At 45.7% G+C, this 17768-nt stretch overlaps 1 protein-coding gene and 1 long non-coding RNA gene across 6 annotated transcripts in view; one reads left to right on the plus strand and one right to left on the minus strand.

Annotated features, from left to right (window-relative positions):
* The window catches only part of LOC139263202 (spectrin beta chain, non-erythrocytic 1-like), a 451700-nt gene that overhangs the window by 341210 nt on the left and 92722 nt on the right, over nt 1-17768 (minus strand). For 2 of the 5 annotated variants that reach the window (XM_070878928.1, XM_070878935.1), the window contains exon 1: nt 4160-4242. The exons of the other annotated variants lie outside the window; for them this stretch is intronic. The gene's annotated coding sequence lies outside the window, so the exon portion shown is untranslated. Of the gene's footprint in view, nt 1-4159; nt 4243-17768 lie in introns of those variants that run through there. 5 annotated transcript variants of the gene reach the window in all.
* Nucleotides 1-17768, plus strand: part of LOC139263204 (uncharacterized) — a 211069-nt gene that overhangs the window by 123111 nt on the left and 70190 nt on the right. The gene's annotated exons all lie outside the window — the stretch shown is intronic.

Raw genomic sequence — 17768 nt, forward strand, 5'->3', positions numbered from 1 at the left:
AAGACGATTGGGGTAAAAGTAGTATGGCCATTTTAAAGGAAGCCAGCAACCCGCCATTTTTGAATGAATCGCTTGAAATTGGTAACCAATGTAAAAGTCCAGCTGTAACGAGCAAAATGTTGTGGAGCGATGTCGGGTGTAAACTGCAATCAGCCAATGTAGTGGGCGAACACCTAACGGTCGTATACAGGTCCAGCGGGCTACCCAATGCTGTCGCCTGTGTCCCCGGGTCCAGAACGATGTATCATAAAGTGTCTCCACAGCTGACAGAATTAGACAAGCCGCAGAGTAAACGATCGCCGGAGAGCAGAGGCACCGGTAGCGATACCCTGCCTCAGATCAGTTTAACATTGCAGGCACCCAATGGCAGGCCAGAAACAGTAAACTGCGCCCATGCTCACAGTCGGCTACCGTCGCCCACCACCCAGGTGGAAAAGGCATAGCCCACATTAAAGACTTGGGGGGGGAAGTGATGTCATGTATGTAGAGCATGTATACTAACTGTATAGTCATATAAGGTGTGCCACCAGAGGGCACTGTGGTGGGAGACCTGAGGGTCACCTGCATAGGTGTGCAGGGCCCAGTATAAAAGGCTGTGCACCATGTTTGTGCCTCACTGTGGAGCTACAATAAATCTGACTAAGGTCACAACAACTCAAATACAATACTAGACCTCGTGGAATCATTCATTAAAGACATAACAAAGGATCATACTTGGAAAAAACAGGACCAAATAAAAAGTACCACAACCTACAATTAAACTCAACAACATAAACTAGCATTTATATAACATCTTTAATGTAGTGAGACATCCCAAGGTACTTCATAGCGTTGAAAAAAGTTACCAAGCAGAGGAGTTGAGGGGAGGTGACCAAAGGCACGGTTGAAGACGTAGGCTTTGACGAGGATTTGGAAGGGAGACTGAGAGGGATTTGGGAAGAGAGTACTAAAGTATGGGGCTAAGGCAACTGAAGGCCCTGTCACCGGAGGAGGAATGAAGGGAGAGGGACGTGCAGCAATGGAGGCCAGAGTCAGAAGGGCAGAGGGATGTGTCGGAGGTGGTTACAGAAATGGTGTGGGGGGGGGGGGGCATGAGGAGAGCGGAGGGGGGGAGGAGGCAGTGAGAGATCAGGGTAGAGCCATGGAGGGATTTGTAAATGATGCCAAGGACTTTGAATTAAGCCTGTTAGGAAACAGAGAGCTGATGCAGGTTAAACAGGCATCCTACCAAACAAACAGCAAAAGACAATGGAGGTTGAAATTATTCCGCAATTGCAAACAAAACATGAGCATGTGGAAGTATATTTGAGAAAAGTCATACCATATTTCTTACTTCAATGAAAACTCATCTACATTTAAAATGTAATCTTTATCAATGCAAACCAACATATTGGTCTGAACAAAATGCATTCTGGATAGTACAGGGCTATTTATTACTTTTACAGACAATTATGTAATGGACAGTGAAGAATACCTGCTGTCTAAATAACTATCAGAAACTAATAAGGAAAATGGGCACAAAATTAGTCTTTTACATCTGCTCAAGTTTTAATTCTCAACACGGCACATTTAGATGCTCGACAACAGTTAATAATAGAGATGATCACAATTGACTAATTCAGAAATGAAACCCATCATACATTACATACATACCCTGCCTATACACACAGTATGTTTTGGCTATCAAAATATTTCATAATTATGTTCAATACTTTCATTTTTCCAATATTTCAAAGGAAATTAATAACAGAAACTGTGCAGTACACAGCACAGGGTATATATTTTGATGATAATTGTTATCTTATGTTGTTGATCCTGGGGTTTCAGATACATTTTGACCATCTATTATGCATGAAGACAAAATTTAAACAAAGATATAATTTCATCAAACTAAACCAGTGTTCCTAGATCATGATGATATCTCCATATATTTCTCATCAAATCACACTAGAGGTGCCAAAGAGAACCATCTCCCTCCTTTATTTTGGACAAGGTAAATAAATATATTGAACAAACATTTTTGCCACCAGTTCATCAACAGGTATCGAGAGATGTTGCTAAGCCCTCACCACAGCATAAGGATTACCATCATTTTCATCGTTTCATTTATATATTTATTTGTGCCATCAGATAATATGTGCAATCCAACATTTCACAAAATTTAATTCATAAGGCTCACGTTACAGCTGTTGAGCTTGATTAGAGTATTTCAACAGCAAGCCTTTTCAAAACCCACAAAACAAAAAACAAGAGTCAAAATAGATAAATTGGGCAGAAAAAAACATTTGTCAGCTTGTAGCCACATAATATTCAACCTTGTTGCTGTGTCAAACATCAAGTAATTTGAAGGTAAATCATCTGAATCATAAAATTAGTTACAGTCTCTTCTGCAGCAACTAACTGCTTAAGTACGAAGATACTGGATCTATTTCAAGACTAGACACACAAACAGTGGAATTCAATTGCAGTAATGACGTCAGAAGAAGGATCTGATCCTAACCCACTTAGATTAAACCTGCACATTTTCCTGTCAGTTGTACTGATCAGTTAGTTTATTAAGTACTTGATTCTGGGTAGAAGCATTGTCTACAAAACAACTAACAAAATATTCTGTTGCAAAAAAAAATTGGCACATTTAAACATTTTAAAACATTATGACGCACATACAACTCAGTAATTAAATGTGCACAATATTTCAGCACCAAAAATCTACAGCCATGATTTCAGTGGTTATGCTGGGATCACACCCGCCAAGAAAATTTGGAGTCTATGGGGTAGAGTTTCACCTCGATTGCGTTGTTTTTTTTTTGTGCAATTAGTTTTAAATTAGCGGAACCAGCGAGCAAAATCGCAGAACTAAGCACAAATTACGTTCATCACAAATCAAGCTTCCATGATCTTTTGCGCTAGTTTAAAAAACATTGCTCTGGAAGCGAGTCCCACTCCCAGGATGAATTGATTACCATTGGGAATTTAGGCTAATTGCCTCGTTTGTAGGCCTTCAAGGAGAATCTAAAAATTACGCTGGTTCTTTTGGGTGCAAAAACACGAATAGGTACGTTTTAAAAGCTTTTCAATGTAATTTTTAAAAAATTGACGAAGAAACTGACTACTAAGTTTTGTACATTTCTTTAAAGTCAATTTTCAGTCATTTAAAGTCAGATTACTTCCAGGTGGTGGATTGACATTGATTAAAAATGCTTATTTTTTGTGATAAACCCATTTACAGCTGTATTAATAAAACTGCACCAAGTTACCACTCAATATAGCAAGGAATATTTTTTTTAAGTAAAATTTAAAAAAACATTTTAAAACATTGCCCATTTGCGCTGGTTCATGGCAGATTTTGCATTTGGCGATATGTAAATGAGTGTGAACGGAAACTTGAGAAAAACACACTTCTCAAAACTAACGCAATTTTGAGCACAATTTGTAACCGGATCTCCAATTGCGCCCAACTTAAGCCAGCCTTTCAATTATTATACTGCACACAAATTTTGCTTCAAGGCTTCACAGGTTGATAAAATCCAGAAAGTCAGTGCTGGCTGTGATGATGCCATGTGTTTTGGTTAATTTCATTCCAACTATCCAAAACTTGAACAGAAAGTTGGATATGAAATTGCTGATACTGTTAAAACCTGTACTTTCCTCAAGCACAACATGTGTACATATCAATATGCTATGCTAGAATATGGCAACAAGCTTAACATGACCATCTGACAGAGGTCACAAGTAAAATGCTCCCGTTGAGGTCAAAAAGAACACAGAAGTGCGAGTCGACTTACATCATTGTCACAGATACTCTGGTAGCCAGTTACAAAACTGACAAAGCAAAGGGCTAGAATGGTATGCTTGCCTACTCTCTCAGTCAATAAATTGTTTGCGATATGGCAGAAGCTAAAAGGTGGCAGAGAAAGTAACTGAAATTAAAGTAAAGAATTATGTTGTTTAAGACTCAAATCTATATTGCATATTCAAAATTCCTGGAGCTATTGCTTTTAAATTCTGCTCTGTCACATTGTTTAACATTACAGAACCTTACTTCACTACATGTAGTATTTATAAGTACATTCAAAAGTAAAACCATTTACCTGACATAAATAATAAAAAGCACACAACGTTCTAATTATTAAAGCAGCAATTTGTTCTACGTACATACATTTAACAGCTGAAAATTGCAATAAATTCCTTCCAAGTGTTCCCAGTGGCTGTGCAATCCTCTGCCCGTGTCCTTGTGTGTGTGTGTGTGTGTGTGTGTGTGGTTGCTGGAGTGACCCACAAAGTAACATTCACATTAATATCACTGGGAGGAGGGGTTGGCTGGGAGTGATCAGTCAGCCTTTGCCTCAAACAGCTGTTGATAAATGTTAAGAGGGCTGCCATGAAGCACTGTAGCTATCATCAGTCAGCAAAGAAGCTCTAATTTCTGGTATGGAGCTTAAGCAGTAAGTGCAATACTGAGACCAAGTCAATCCTATGACTGTCAGGGATTGAAACACAACTCAGTACCAGTACACAAATACACCTAAGCAACCAGTTTCACATGACTGATCGAAAGTTTGCACTGTATTGCCAATAAATGTACACATTTCAAGACACATTTTCTTTGTATGTTATCATATTTGTGAAAAGATATTTAGTAACCATTAATGGGTCAATAATTTGATCTTCTATTCAAATGCAGGAATACTCTACAAGTGGCTGCGTTCCTTTAATCTTTAGTATAGGGCACATCTATTGGAATGTATTTAGGAACATAGGAATTGCGAGATGAAAAGAGACCAACGTCCATCTAATTCACCCTCCACCATCTTGGGAGTCGCATGATACAACTACAATGGGGTTGTTGACTAATTATAGCATTCAATCTCTGTCAATTAGTCAACAATAGACCCAGACATGAGGCAAAGAAAACCTCAGTGGTGGAAGGCTTTGGGAGCCATGTCCAAATTCACCTGTCCCTCCCAAGCCTGCTACACTTAACACTCCCCAATTCACTCAATACATTTAACCTATGCATAGCCTCACACAAACTGTCTCAATAATATTTACAGAAGCATCATCATCATAGGCAGTCTCTCGTATCGAGGATGACTTGCTTCCACGCCAAAAAGGGATGAGTTTATAGGTGTTTCAATGAAGGACCTAATATTCCAGGTCCCGAACTGCATGTTTAAGGGTGGAAGATGCCTGTGCGTGGATTTTTTTAACATCTGGTGGCCGTTGCACACCAGCCACCACGTGGGCTTGACAGAGCTAGGTCTTGGTCCAGTGGCAAGGGTTAACCAATACGACTGGAGACCAGCTCTGCTGCACAGACCTAGTGCGCACACATTTTGTAGTGTGGGCTGGCCCTTGCTGCCCCTGGGCAGAAGCACCCATGGTATAGCATGAAGTAATCAGACCCTTCACACAGCTTGCACTAATAATGCCACAGCTCTTTCATAACTGCGTTTCCACTTTTGCGCAGCCACAACATTTATTCCACAACAGGTATCCGATAACCCATCCAACCTTGCACAGCACCCTACTTCACTCTCACAGAAGTACAAAAAAGAAAGATATGAAATGTAGATGTTTTTATAAAAAATGTTGTAAACATAATGCTGTAAACATAATATTTGAATGGCCACACTTATAGCCTGATTTATCGGACTATATATGTTGTCAGAAATTTGCATTTTTAAATAACTGGCAAGAAACCAAAATTATAACTCTGGTGCAATTGGTATACTTCCATCAAGAAAGTTTTACTTGTGACTTTTACCTCCTGTGAAAAGTTTTGGGATATTCTCCAGGATGCAGTGATGCTAATCATTCCTCTAAGCAGTTTAAGCGTATTACATTCCGAAGTGTTATGTATGGAGAAAGAGTCAGGCTGAATACTGTGAGCTCAAAGTAAAGTGTGACCTTAGTCTTTTATTGCAGATCTCCAGAGTGCCTCTCCAACCTGTGAAGCCTCCTTAAATACCTGTGCTCCCAAGGGATTATGGGATCCCTTGGGACTCCAGGGGATGAGCACTCTGGTGGCTGTACAGAGTAAATACAAATCCACATATATAACAACAATCTCCCCCGCTCTCCCCCCCCGCCCCCCACAAAGTCAATAGTGCAACTATTTACAATGTGAGTCGATCTGGGGCTCTTGCCCTGGTTGATCGTCTCTGGTGTTGTTGAATCATTTGTTGGGCCCTCGCTGGGCTGCTGTGCAGCTGGCCTTGCTAGGCTGCCTGGTGTGTTGGGCCCTGCAGGGCTGCTGTGGATGATGGGTTCTGCTTCGTGGTCAACCATGGTACCGGTTGCCACTGGTGTGTGCGTTGGAGGATCAAAAAAGGTAGGATCCAAGGTGGGCTGCTCAGGATAGTCCGCGAATCTGAGTTTGATTTGGTCCAAGTGTTTCCGGTGAATGAGTCCATTTGAAAGTTTGACCCGAAATACCCTGCTCCCCTCTTTGGCCACGACAGTGCCGGGAAACCACTTGGGACCTTGTCCATCATTTAATACAAATACAGGATCATTGATTTCAATCTCGCATGACACATTTGCGCTATCATGGTATGCACTTTGTTGAAGCCACCTGCACTCTACCTGTTCATGTAGATCAGGGTGAATTAACGAGAGCCTTGTCTTAAGTGCTCTTTTCATGAGCAGTTCAGCAGGTGGAATCCCAGAGTGAGTGAGTGGGGTCTCGTGCGGTAGCTAAGCAGGAGTCGGGATAGGCGAGTCTGCAGTGAGCTTTCAGTTACCCTTGTAAAGTCTTGTCCCTGCAGTACAGATTCACACGAGGCACATACTGAAGTCAAGGTCACTCAGGATCTGCACCTTTATTACACAGCTCTCGAATGCCACATTTGCCTGAGACCTGTCCTTATATACCTGTCTGGGACAGGTATCCAGTGTCTCCTGCAAGTGCACCACTGGTGGTAAGGTAAGCTTGTGGTTACAGGTCATCTCTAGTTACAGTCATGTATAGCATGGTAAGATACAGTTATGTACAGTAGTGTGAGATACATGACATCATCCTCCCCCAAGGTCTTATTGTCTTTATAGGTTCAGTCTCTCAGGTGGTCTACGCTCTCGCGTGGAGCGTCTTAGTTGTGATTCAATTGGTTGCCTTGGTGCCTGTTGTTCTTTCGGTGTGATTGCTGGTATCTCGCCTGGGCTGTCTGTTTCGTTCAGTATGATTGTTGGTGTCTCGCCTGGGCTGTCTGTTGGGATTGCCCTTTCCTCAGGTTGTTCCCTCTGTCTGTCCACGAGGTATGGTGTGAGTTCCACATTGTAGTCTGCCTCTGGTTCAGCAGTGTTGTTGGTAAATCTACTTTTGACTTGGTCTACATGCCTCCGGCAGGTTTGGCCATTGTCCATTTGTACCACCAGTAGCCTGTTTCCTTCCTTGCCTGTTACTGTCCCTGCAAGCCATTTGGGACACTTGCCATAATTTAGCACAAACACTTTGTCCCCTATCTCATTCCACCTCCCCCTCGAATTTCGGTCATGGTACTCGGTTAGCTTATGGCGCTTTGCCTCAATGATTTTGTGCATGTCTGGGAGGATTAATGGGAGCCTTGTCTTTAAGGTCCGTTTCATTAATAGTTGCGCGGGGGGGAACTCCAGTCAATGAATGCGGACGAGATCTGTATGCCAGCAGCAGTCGCGACAGGTGGCCCTGCAGCGTGGGACCTTGGATTTTGAGCATGCCTTGTTTAATGATTTGCACTGCTTGCTCCGCCTGGCCGCTGGAGGCCTGCTTGAATGGTGCCTTCTTAACGTGATTTATGCCGTGGTCACTTATAAAATCTTGGAATTCTGTGCTGGTGAAGCACGGACCATGGTCACTGACCAATATGTCAGGAATGCCGTGCGTTGCGAACATGGTTCCAAGGCTCTCCACAGTGGTGCAGGTGGTGCTCGAGTTTAAAATGGTGCATTCGATCCACTTAGAAAATGCATCTACAACTACGAGGAACATTTTGCCCATGAATGGGCCCGCATAGTCTACGTGCACCGCGACCACGGTTTGGTGGGCCAGGCCAGGGGCTATGGGGGGCCTCCCTGGGGGTATTACTGAGCTGGGCACAAATGGTGCACCGTCGGACGCAGAGCACCAAGTCTGCATCAATGCCAGGCCACCATACGTGGGATCTGGCTATGGCCTTCATGAGAACGATCCCCGGGTGCTCGCGGTGGAGCTCCCGGACAAATGCCTCTCTGCCTCACAGAGGCATGACTACTCGGCTGCCCCACATCAGGCAGTCTGCTTGTAGTGATAGCTCATGCATGCGCCTGTGAAAGGGTTTTAATTCCTCGGGGCAGGCATCGTGAGCCTCTGCCCAGTCACCGGTTAGGACACATCTTTTTACTAAGGATAACGTGGGGTCGCTGGCCGTCCAGGCTCTGATTTGGCGAGCCGTCATGGGCGAACCTGTGGACTCAAAGGCATTGATTGCCATGACTATCTCACAGTCCTGTTCGTCAGACCCTTCCGTAGTCGCCAGGGGTAGCCTGCTGAGCGCGTCGGCCCAGTTGTCTGTGCCTGGTCTGTGCCTTATGGTGTAATCGTAAGACACCACCGTTGAATGCGCGCCGAGGCGTTGGCGTTTATTGCCTGGGTTTCGGATAGTGAGGGGCTTGTGGTCAGTTTCTAATGCGAATTTGGCCCCGAAAAGGTATTGGTGCATCTTTTTGACACCGTACATGCACGCAAGCGCCTCCTTCTCCACCATTCCGTACGCGCTCTGCCCGCGAAAGTGACCTGGAGGCATAAGCTATGGGTTGTAATTTGCCCGCACTATTGACATGTTGCAAAATGCACCCGACCCCATACGCTGACGCATCGCATGTGAGAACTAGCTTTTTACCTGGGTCAAAGAAAGTCAAAACACTGTTGGAACACAGAAGGTTGCTTGCTTTATTGAAGGCGCGTTCCTGGGCGTCCCCACAAAACTAATCGCACCCCTTCCTGAGTAGCACGTGGAGAGGCTCCAGCAGTGTGCTTAAGTTCTGCATAAAGTTCCCAAAGTAATTGAGTAGCCCGAGAAAGGTGCGCAGTTCTGAGACATTCCAGGGCCTGGGTGCCAGGTGAATTGCTTCGGTTTTGGACTCTGTTGGGTGGATTCCATCAGCGGCAATCCTTCTGGCCAAAAATTCAACCTCGGGCGCGAGAAACAGGCACTTGGATTTCTTAACTCATAGGCCTACTCGATCCAACCGCTTTAGTACTTCTTCCAAATTGCGGAGATGAGAGTCGGTGTCCCTGCCCGTGATAAGCATGTCGGCTTGAAATACAACCATCCCCGGGATGGACTTGAGCAGACTCTCCATGTTGCGCTGGAATATAGCAACTGCCGACCTGATGTCGAATGGGCATCGATTGTACATGAAAAGGCCTCAATGTGTGTTGATGGTGGTGAGTAGCTTGGATTCCTCGGTCAATTCTTGCATCATATACGCAGATGTGAGATCTAGTTTTGAGAAAAGTTTTCCTCCAGCCAATGTGGCAAATAAGTCCTTCGCTTTGGGCAGTGGGTACTGGTCCTGTAGGGAGACTCTGTTTATGGTAGATTTGTATTCCCCACAGATTCGTACGAATCCATCAGGTTTCATGACTGGGACAATGGGACTTGCCCAGTCGCTAAATTCCACGGGTGAGATAATGCCTTCCCGCAGAAGCCTGTCCAGTTCATGTTCAATCTTTTCCGTCATCACATAGGGTACAGCTCTAACCTTGTGATGGACCGATCTAGCATCCTGTATGATGTAGAATTTGACTTTAGCCCCTTTGAAGGTGCCCACACCTGGCTGAAAGAGATGTTCAAATCGACTTAGAACTGTTGAGCAGGAGGTCCGTTCCTCTGACGACATGGCGTGAACATCATCCCATTTCCAGTTTAGTTTTGCCAGCCAGCTTCTCCCCAGCAGTGCTGGGAGATCTCCGGGGACAATCCACAGGGGAAGTCGGTTCACTGTCCCTTTGTGTGTGACCGAGAGCATGGCGCTGCCAAGGACTGAGACGATTTCTTTGGTATAGGTCCTTAGTTTGGTGTCGACTCTTGTGAGTTTTGGTCTGTCTCTTTTGTGCGGCCACAGCTGTTCAAATTGTTGAGCACTCATGAGAGATTGACTCGCTCCCTTATCCAGCTCCATGTTGATGGGTATCCCGTTGAGTAGGACCCTCATCATTATTGGAGGCGTCTTGTTGTAGGAGCAGTGGCCATTGATCGTGTTGACCCGCTGTACATCGGTGTCCCGGGTACTGTCCCCACCGTCTTCTGGTCCGCTTTCCGACCCTTCCAATTCGTATACCAGCCGAGCTGCCGTTTTTCTGCACATGCGGGTCAGATGCCCTGTATAGTCGCAGATTCTGCAAACAGCATGCTGAAATCAACACCCCCTTGATGAGTGCCTTCCCCCACATCTCCAGCACAGACCGCTTTCATTGTTTCCAAAGAATGAGCTGCGTCTGGTCGATCTCTCTTGAGCTTCTCTCAGTCTGTAGCTGATTGCTCGCTTTGTGGGTTGATGAGGTGTGAACGGCCGTTCATGTGGCCCTTGATGGCTTCTGGCACCACTGCCTGCTGTTGAGGGCCTGTTCTCCTGCCTTTGTCTGTGTGTGGGGGTAGCAGCTTGTTCACTCTGTGAACCCCTTGTTCCAATGTTTCATTAGTCATCGTACTCGCAGTGTAGATCAACCTCGTTTCTTCTTCTCCTGCCAAGAATGTCTGTGCAACAAGTGCTGCTGCCTCTAGGGTCAAGTTCTTGATTTCTATGGGCTTTCGGAATATGCCTGCATGGCCTATTCCTTCAATGAAAAAGTCTCTCAGTACTTCTCTCCTTAGTTCATCGGAGAACTCGCATAAGCTAGCCAACCTCCGAAGTTCCGCCACGAAGTCGGGTATGCTCTGGCCCACACAGCGTCTGTAGTTGTAGAACCTGTATCTGGCCATGTGTAGGCTGCTCGCTGGCTTCAGGTGGTCTCTTAGCAGTGTGCTCAACTCTTCAAACGACTTGCTTGCTGGTTTCTCGGGTGCCAGCAGGTCCTTCATTAAAGCGTATGTTTTCGAGCCACAGCTGGTCAAGAGATGGGCTCTTCTCTTGTCTGCCTTGTCGTCGCCTAACCAGTCTTTGGTTACAAAGCTTTGCTGGAGCCTTTCTATAAAGTCCTCCCAATTGTCTCCAGCATTGTATTTTTCATCTGAGCCGTTCTTCGCCATTCTGTGGATTCTGTAATCCCGTAACTCATCGCCACTGTAAAGTCCTGTCCCTGCAGTACAGATTCACACGAGGCACATACTGAAGTCAAGGTCACTCAGGATCTGCACCTTTATTACACAGCTCTCGAATGCCACATTTGCCTGAGACCTGTCCTTATATACCTGTCTGGGACAGGTATCCAGTGTCTCCTGCAAGTGCACCACTGGTGGTAAGGTAAGCTTGTGGTTACAGGTCATCTCTAGTTACAGTCATGTATAGCATGGTAAGATACAGTTATGTACAGTAATGTGAGATACATGACAACCCTCTTCAAGCCTTGCTTGATGGTTTGCACTGTTCTCTCTGCCTGACCATTGGATGCTGGTTTAAACGGGGCAGGTGTGACATGTTTGATCCCGTTACGGGTTATGAATTCTTTGAACTCAGCACTGGTAAAACGTAGCCCGTTGTTGCTCACCAGGACATCAGGTAAGCTGTGTGTGGCAAACATGGCCCGCAGGCTTTCAGTAGTGGCAGCGGACTTGCTAGCTGACATTATCTCACATTCAATCCACTTGGAGTACACGTCTACAACCACAAGGAACATTTTACCCAAGAACGGGCCTGCATAGTCAACGTACATCCTAGACCACGGTTTGGAGGGCCAAAACCATAAACTTAGCGGCGCCTCCCTGGGTACATTGCTTAACTGCGAGCATATATTACATCTGTGAATGCAGGACACTAAGTCCGCATCGATACCGGGCCACCACACGTGGGATCTGGCTATCGCTTTCATCATTATGATGCCTGGGTGGGTACTGTGGAGATCATTGATGAAGGTGTCTCTGCCCTTCTTGGGGACCACTACTCGATTGCCCCACAGAAGGCAGTCTGCCTTTATAGATATTTCACCTTTGCGCCGCTGGAACGGCTTTATCTCTTCCTGCATTTCCACTGGGACACCAGATTACCTCCCGTGAAGCACACAGCTTTTGACTAGAGATAAACCTGGCTGTGTTCCGACCTGTGACCAAGATGTCGTCCTGGAAGATCACGGTGCGCGGGACCGACTTCAGTAAACTTTCCATGTTTCTCTGGAATATCGCCGCCGCTGATCGGATTCCAAACGGGCATCTGTTATAAACAAAAAGACCTTCGTGCGTGTTGATGCAGTTGAGGGCCTTCGATGATTCCTCCAGTTCCTGCGTCATGTAGGCTGAAGTCAGATCCAGCTTCCTGAACGTCTTACCTCCCGCCTGTGTTGCAAAGAGGTCGTCGGCCTTTGGTAGTGGGTATTGGTCCTCCAGGGAGAAACGATTGATAGTTACTTTGTAACCGCCACAGATTCTGATGGTGTCGTCTCCCTTGAGGACTGGGACAATAGGACTGGCCCACTCATTAAATTCGATCGGTGTAATGATGCCCTCTCTTTGCAGCTGGTCTAGCTTGATCTGTACACTTTCTCTCGTCATGTACGGTACTGCTCTCGCCTTGTGATGGATGGGTCACGCCCCCGGAATTAGGTGGATCTGCACTTTTGCTCCTTGGAATTTCCCAATGCCTGGTTCCAACAGCGAAGGAAATTTGTTTAAGACCTGAGCACACGAACTGTCGTCAGTGGGCGATAGCGCTCAGACGTCGTCCCAGTACCATCGCCCGGTACCACCCAGAGTGGTAGCTTGTGCACCGCTCCATCGTAGGAGACCTTTACGGTAGCACTGCCGATTACAGGAATCAGTTCTTTAGTGTAAGTTCTTAGTTTCGTGCGAACTGGAGTTAAGACTGGCCTTGAGGCCTTGTTGTAAAACAACCTTTCAAAAGTCTTTTTGCCCATGATGGACTGGCTCGCGCCCGTGTCCAGCTCCATTGAAACCGGGAGTCCATTTAGTTCAACATTCAGCATTATCGGGGGACAATTCGTGGTGAACGTGTGTACCCCATGTACCTCTGCCTCCTCTATCTGAGGCTCTGGTTCGTCGTGAACCTCCGTGGATCTGTCCTCCTCTGCAACATGGTGGTTTGCAGATTTAACAGGCTTTGCAGCTCGCCTGCACACTCGTGAGGTGTCCCATTGTTCCACAGCCCTTGCAAACGTATCCTTTGAATCTGCATGAATGGAAACAATGATCACCCCCAAAGCGCCAACAAGGTGTTAATGGCCTTGCATTCTTCATCCTTGATGGTGGACTCTGAGTCATCTGCGGTCGTGCAGCTGCAGGTATGTGTGACCTGCCCTGTACGTTACAATTCGAAAACAACATCACTTTGTTCACAGTACTTGTAGCAGCACTTGTGTGCTGAGAGATTTGCTTAGTATTGTCACTGGTGGCAATGAACACCTGGGCTATCGCTATGGCCTTACTCAAGGTTGGGGTCTCTACAGTCAAAAGTTTGTGAAGTATGGTTTCGTGGCCAATGCCGAGTGCGAAAAAGTCTCTGAGCATGTGCTCCAAATGTCCTTCAAATTCGCAATGTCCTGCAAGGCGTCTTAGCTCGGCGACATAACTCGCCACTTCCTGGCCTTCAGACCTTTTGTCGGTGTAGAACCGGTACCTCGCCATCAGAACACTTTCCTTCGGGTTCAAGTGCTCTCGGACCAGTGTGCACAAATCATTGTACGATTTCTCCATGGGTTTCGCTGGAGTGAGCAGATTCTTCATGAGGCCATACATTGGTGCCCCACAGACGGTGAGGAGGATCGGCCTTCGTTTGGCAGCGCTCTCTTCCCCATCTCGCTTGTTGGCCACAAAGTATTGGTCGAGTCGTTCCACAAAAGTTTCCCAATCATCACCCACCGAAAATTTTTCCAGGATGCCCACTGTTCTCTGCAACTTTGGGTTCGCTATCTGTATCTTGTCGCCAGTTGTTGTATATGGAGAAAGAGTCAGACTGAACACTCTGAGCTCTAAATAAAGTGTGACCTTAGTCTTTTATTACAGGTCTCAAGAGTGCCTCTCCAACTTGTGAAGCCTCCTTAAATACCTGTGCTCCCAAGGGTGGCTGTACAGAGTAAATACAAGTCCACATATATAACACTAGGTATGCCCATATTGTCCAGTATCGACTTAAACAATAGTGTGACCTGGGCTTTTAACGATAGGCCCTCTTGGATATCATGATTTTTGCATGTGCCCTCATAAGTACTTCTCTATTCTTTTCAAAGGCAAACTGAAACACTTGGTGGGACAAGGTCAGATGCGAATCGTTAATCTGTTTTCCTTCAGACCACAAGTGAACATACTGAGTAACAGACAAGGCAAATTCCATTAACTCAATCTCACTTCTCTCCTCAAAAAATGGGAAAAATAATAAACTATGAGGTAGACTTTCAAGTTGCCACCTGGGTGTAAAGCTGTTGTTGCAAGTTGGCTGTACATTATAGAAACTGTGTGATTTTCATTTCTACGGATTGCAATCAACATGAAAATCGGGTGGTTTCTAGAACGGGTGGTCGATCTGCAAAGCTAGTTTCAAATCTAAGTGACAAGTTCAAAATCTACCCTATGTGTTCTGTCTCTTTCATGGCTGCCTTGTTTTTGGCATTTCTTTCTTTCTAGAGAATTTCTAACTGTAAAACCTGACTTCTTTCAACACAATTGAGTATCAAGTGGGGAGTATAACAGGCAGACGATGCAGTGCCGTCCAAGTCGAATTTCTATATGGTCTCTTGTTAAAAACCTGATTGCCCTCGTGTCCCTTTCCTCTGTATTTTCTCAGCCAAGGGAGGGCTGTGATGCTGACTTCCACTCTCGTCCGTGATTCGCCTATAGGCTGGTCAATCAAAGCACCTATCTCTCCTCCCCACCCCCGCACTTTTGGGGCATAGCTTGAAAAGAACATCTGCTATTCTCAAAATGAGAGAGGTCCATCCTGGCTAATGGAACTGGAATGACACAATTGGTCCTCATTGTATCAGCTGTGACACTCCTCAAACTGCATTGTCTGGCTCCAATACAAATCTGCAGCACATGCATGCAGCTTTTTGTAAGTCTGTATGAATCCCAAAATTCTTCCCATGAAGAAACCAAAAGTCAAAAAATCTATAACGAGGCACCTACCAAGAAAACCCTGTTTATCCTGAATTTAACCCATTATATATTATTTCATCATCAATTTCCCTGGGGTCTGTTGTCACCTTATATAGTTTGTATTGCTAGTGCCACATCTCCAAATGTCCTATCAACTGTCTTTGTGACTTGTTCTTTCACCTGCTGTAAAAATGCACACTTCAGTTTTTTTTTTAAATCAAAAGCAACATCGGCAACAAAGCAGCAATGAGCAGCTTTTAAATGGAACACGGGTGTTCTGGTTGAACGATCAAAGCAGTAAGCAAGCATCTAAGCTAAGAACACAGTTTAAATTGGTTGTAGCCAAGAAATGGGCAGTGTTAAGAATAAATGAGGTTAAGCAGCACAGCCTGAAAATGGTCTAGTTAGCACACAAAATTTGTGCTCACACTTCATTAATACGATTGTAGTCATGACTTCAGCACTAAAACCGATGCTCATTGACTTTACACTCAACAGGTGAACCAATATCAGGGCCAGTCTAATTCACAGTCGTGATTGCCATAGGCTTTTTCCACTACTTAAAGGGGAAGTGCATTAATGCTGCAGCACCTCATTGTCAGGGTGATTGGGTCTTCAGCTGCCCCAACAACAAAATAAAGAAGCTTAAGGACAAGCAACAGTCAGTTACAAATAATCATGGCAGAACCTAGACAGAGAGAAAGAGCCCGTAGGTTCTCTGATGAAGCTCGGCAAGCAATGGCATTTGCGATGGAGAGTCGACGGGCAGTCCAATACCTGTAATCTGGCAGGAGGCCCGCACAACACACATCCCGGACCATGTGGCGTGAGATCATGGGCCATGTCACGGTCAGCACTGTTGTCCCCAAGACCCACACCCAGTGCAGGAAGAAGTTTCATGAGCTCACACGGATGATCAAGTTAAGTGAAGGCTTCAACAAAATCCACTACCACCATTTGTACTGCAAGTTTAACACACTGGTCATTGCATCACATCCCAGCACTCACAAAGCAACAATATCTACCTAACAACACTCACACCCAAATCTCACATCTTGCACACAATGGTTGCTATTCAACTATAATAAGAACATAAGAACATAAGAATTAGGAACAGGAGTAGGCCATCTAGCCCCTTGAGCCTGCTCCGCCATTTAAAAAGATCATGGCTGATCTGGCCGTGGACTCAGCTCCACTTACCCGCCCGCTCCCCGTAACCCTTAATTCCCTTAATGGTTAAAAATCTATCGATCTGTGATTTGAATACATTCAATGAGCTAGCCTCAACTGCTTCCCTGGGCAGAGAATTCCACAGATTCACAACCCTCTGGGAGAAGAAATTCCTTCTCAACTCGGTTTTAAATTGGCTCCCCCGTATTTTGAGGCTGTGCCCCCTAGTTCTAGTCTCCCCGACTAGTGGAAACAACCTCTCTGCCTCTATCTTGTCTATCCCTTTCATTATTTTAAATGTTTCTATAAGATCACCCCTCATCCTTCTGAACTCCAATGAGTAAAGACCCAGTCTACTCAATCTATCATCATAAGGTAACCCCCTCATCTCCGGAATCAGCCTAGTGAATCGTCTCTGTACCCCCTCCAAGGCTAGTATATCCTTCCTTAAGTAAGGCGACCAAAACCGCACGCAGTACTCCAGGTGCGGCCTCACCAATACCCTGTACAGTTGCAGCAGGATCTCCCTGCTTTTGTACTCCATCCCTCTCGCAATGAAGGCCAATATTCCATTCCCCTTCCTGATTACCTGCTGCACCTGCAAACTAACTTTTTGGGATTCATGCACAAGGACCCCCAGGTCCCTCTGCACCGCAGCGTGTTGTAATTTCTCCCCATTCAAATAATATGGCAGGCATACCACCCTAACACATTGCACTAAACTCACTCAACATTTCTCTTTCAGGCCAAGGTCACACGTAATCACCGTGAGCAGGAGCAGACAGGAGGGGGGAGACCAGCTCGAGGAGCAAGTACTGGAGATCATTGGGCGCCACGCGGTAGAAGCTTTCACCACCGGCGAGGTTGAACCCCTTAGGGACAACAATGGTGTGTTCATTCCTAATCTTTCTCAAATCCCACTACCCCCTCAGACCACAATCTTTGCTCACTTTCAAGCTACACATGGTGCAGGCATGCATTTCTGGCTTCCATCCCCTCCACTCACCATAACCCGACTCTTGTGCCTTTCTGCTTTTCGATAATCAACAAGCAGCCGAGCAGTCTATCCCCGAGGGCAATGTTCAGAGCGAAGGGGGAGAAGAAGAGGCAAAAAACATTGTGTCATTCCATCTCTCACTCAGAGACACCAGCTCAGAAACTGACACTACGCAAACTTCAGAGGCTGGACTCGAAGCGGGATCTGCACAGGGCGAGTCACCAGGTGCAAGTTGGCTACAGCAAGGCCGGGGGAAAGGCTAGCTCAGGGCCCAGCTCCCCTGAGAGGGAGCTTATACGTGAGTTCGGCTGCACAGGACTCGGATGAGGACCTTAATGGGGAGACCTTCAGAAAGGTGATGGGCATACCCACAGAAATGA

This window comes from Pristiophorus japonicus, chromosome 4 (assembly GCF_044704955.1).
Source record: "Pristiophorus japonicus isolate sPriJap1 chromosome 4, sPriJap1.hap1, whole genome shotgun sequence".
In the NCBI taxonomy this organism is placed as follows: domain Eukaryota; kingdom Metazoa; phylum Chordata; class Chondrichthyes; family Pristiophoridae; genus Pristiophorus; species Pristiophorus japonicus.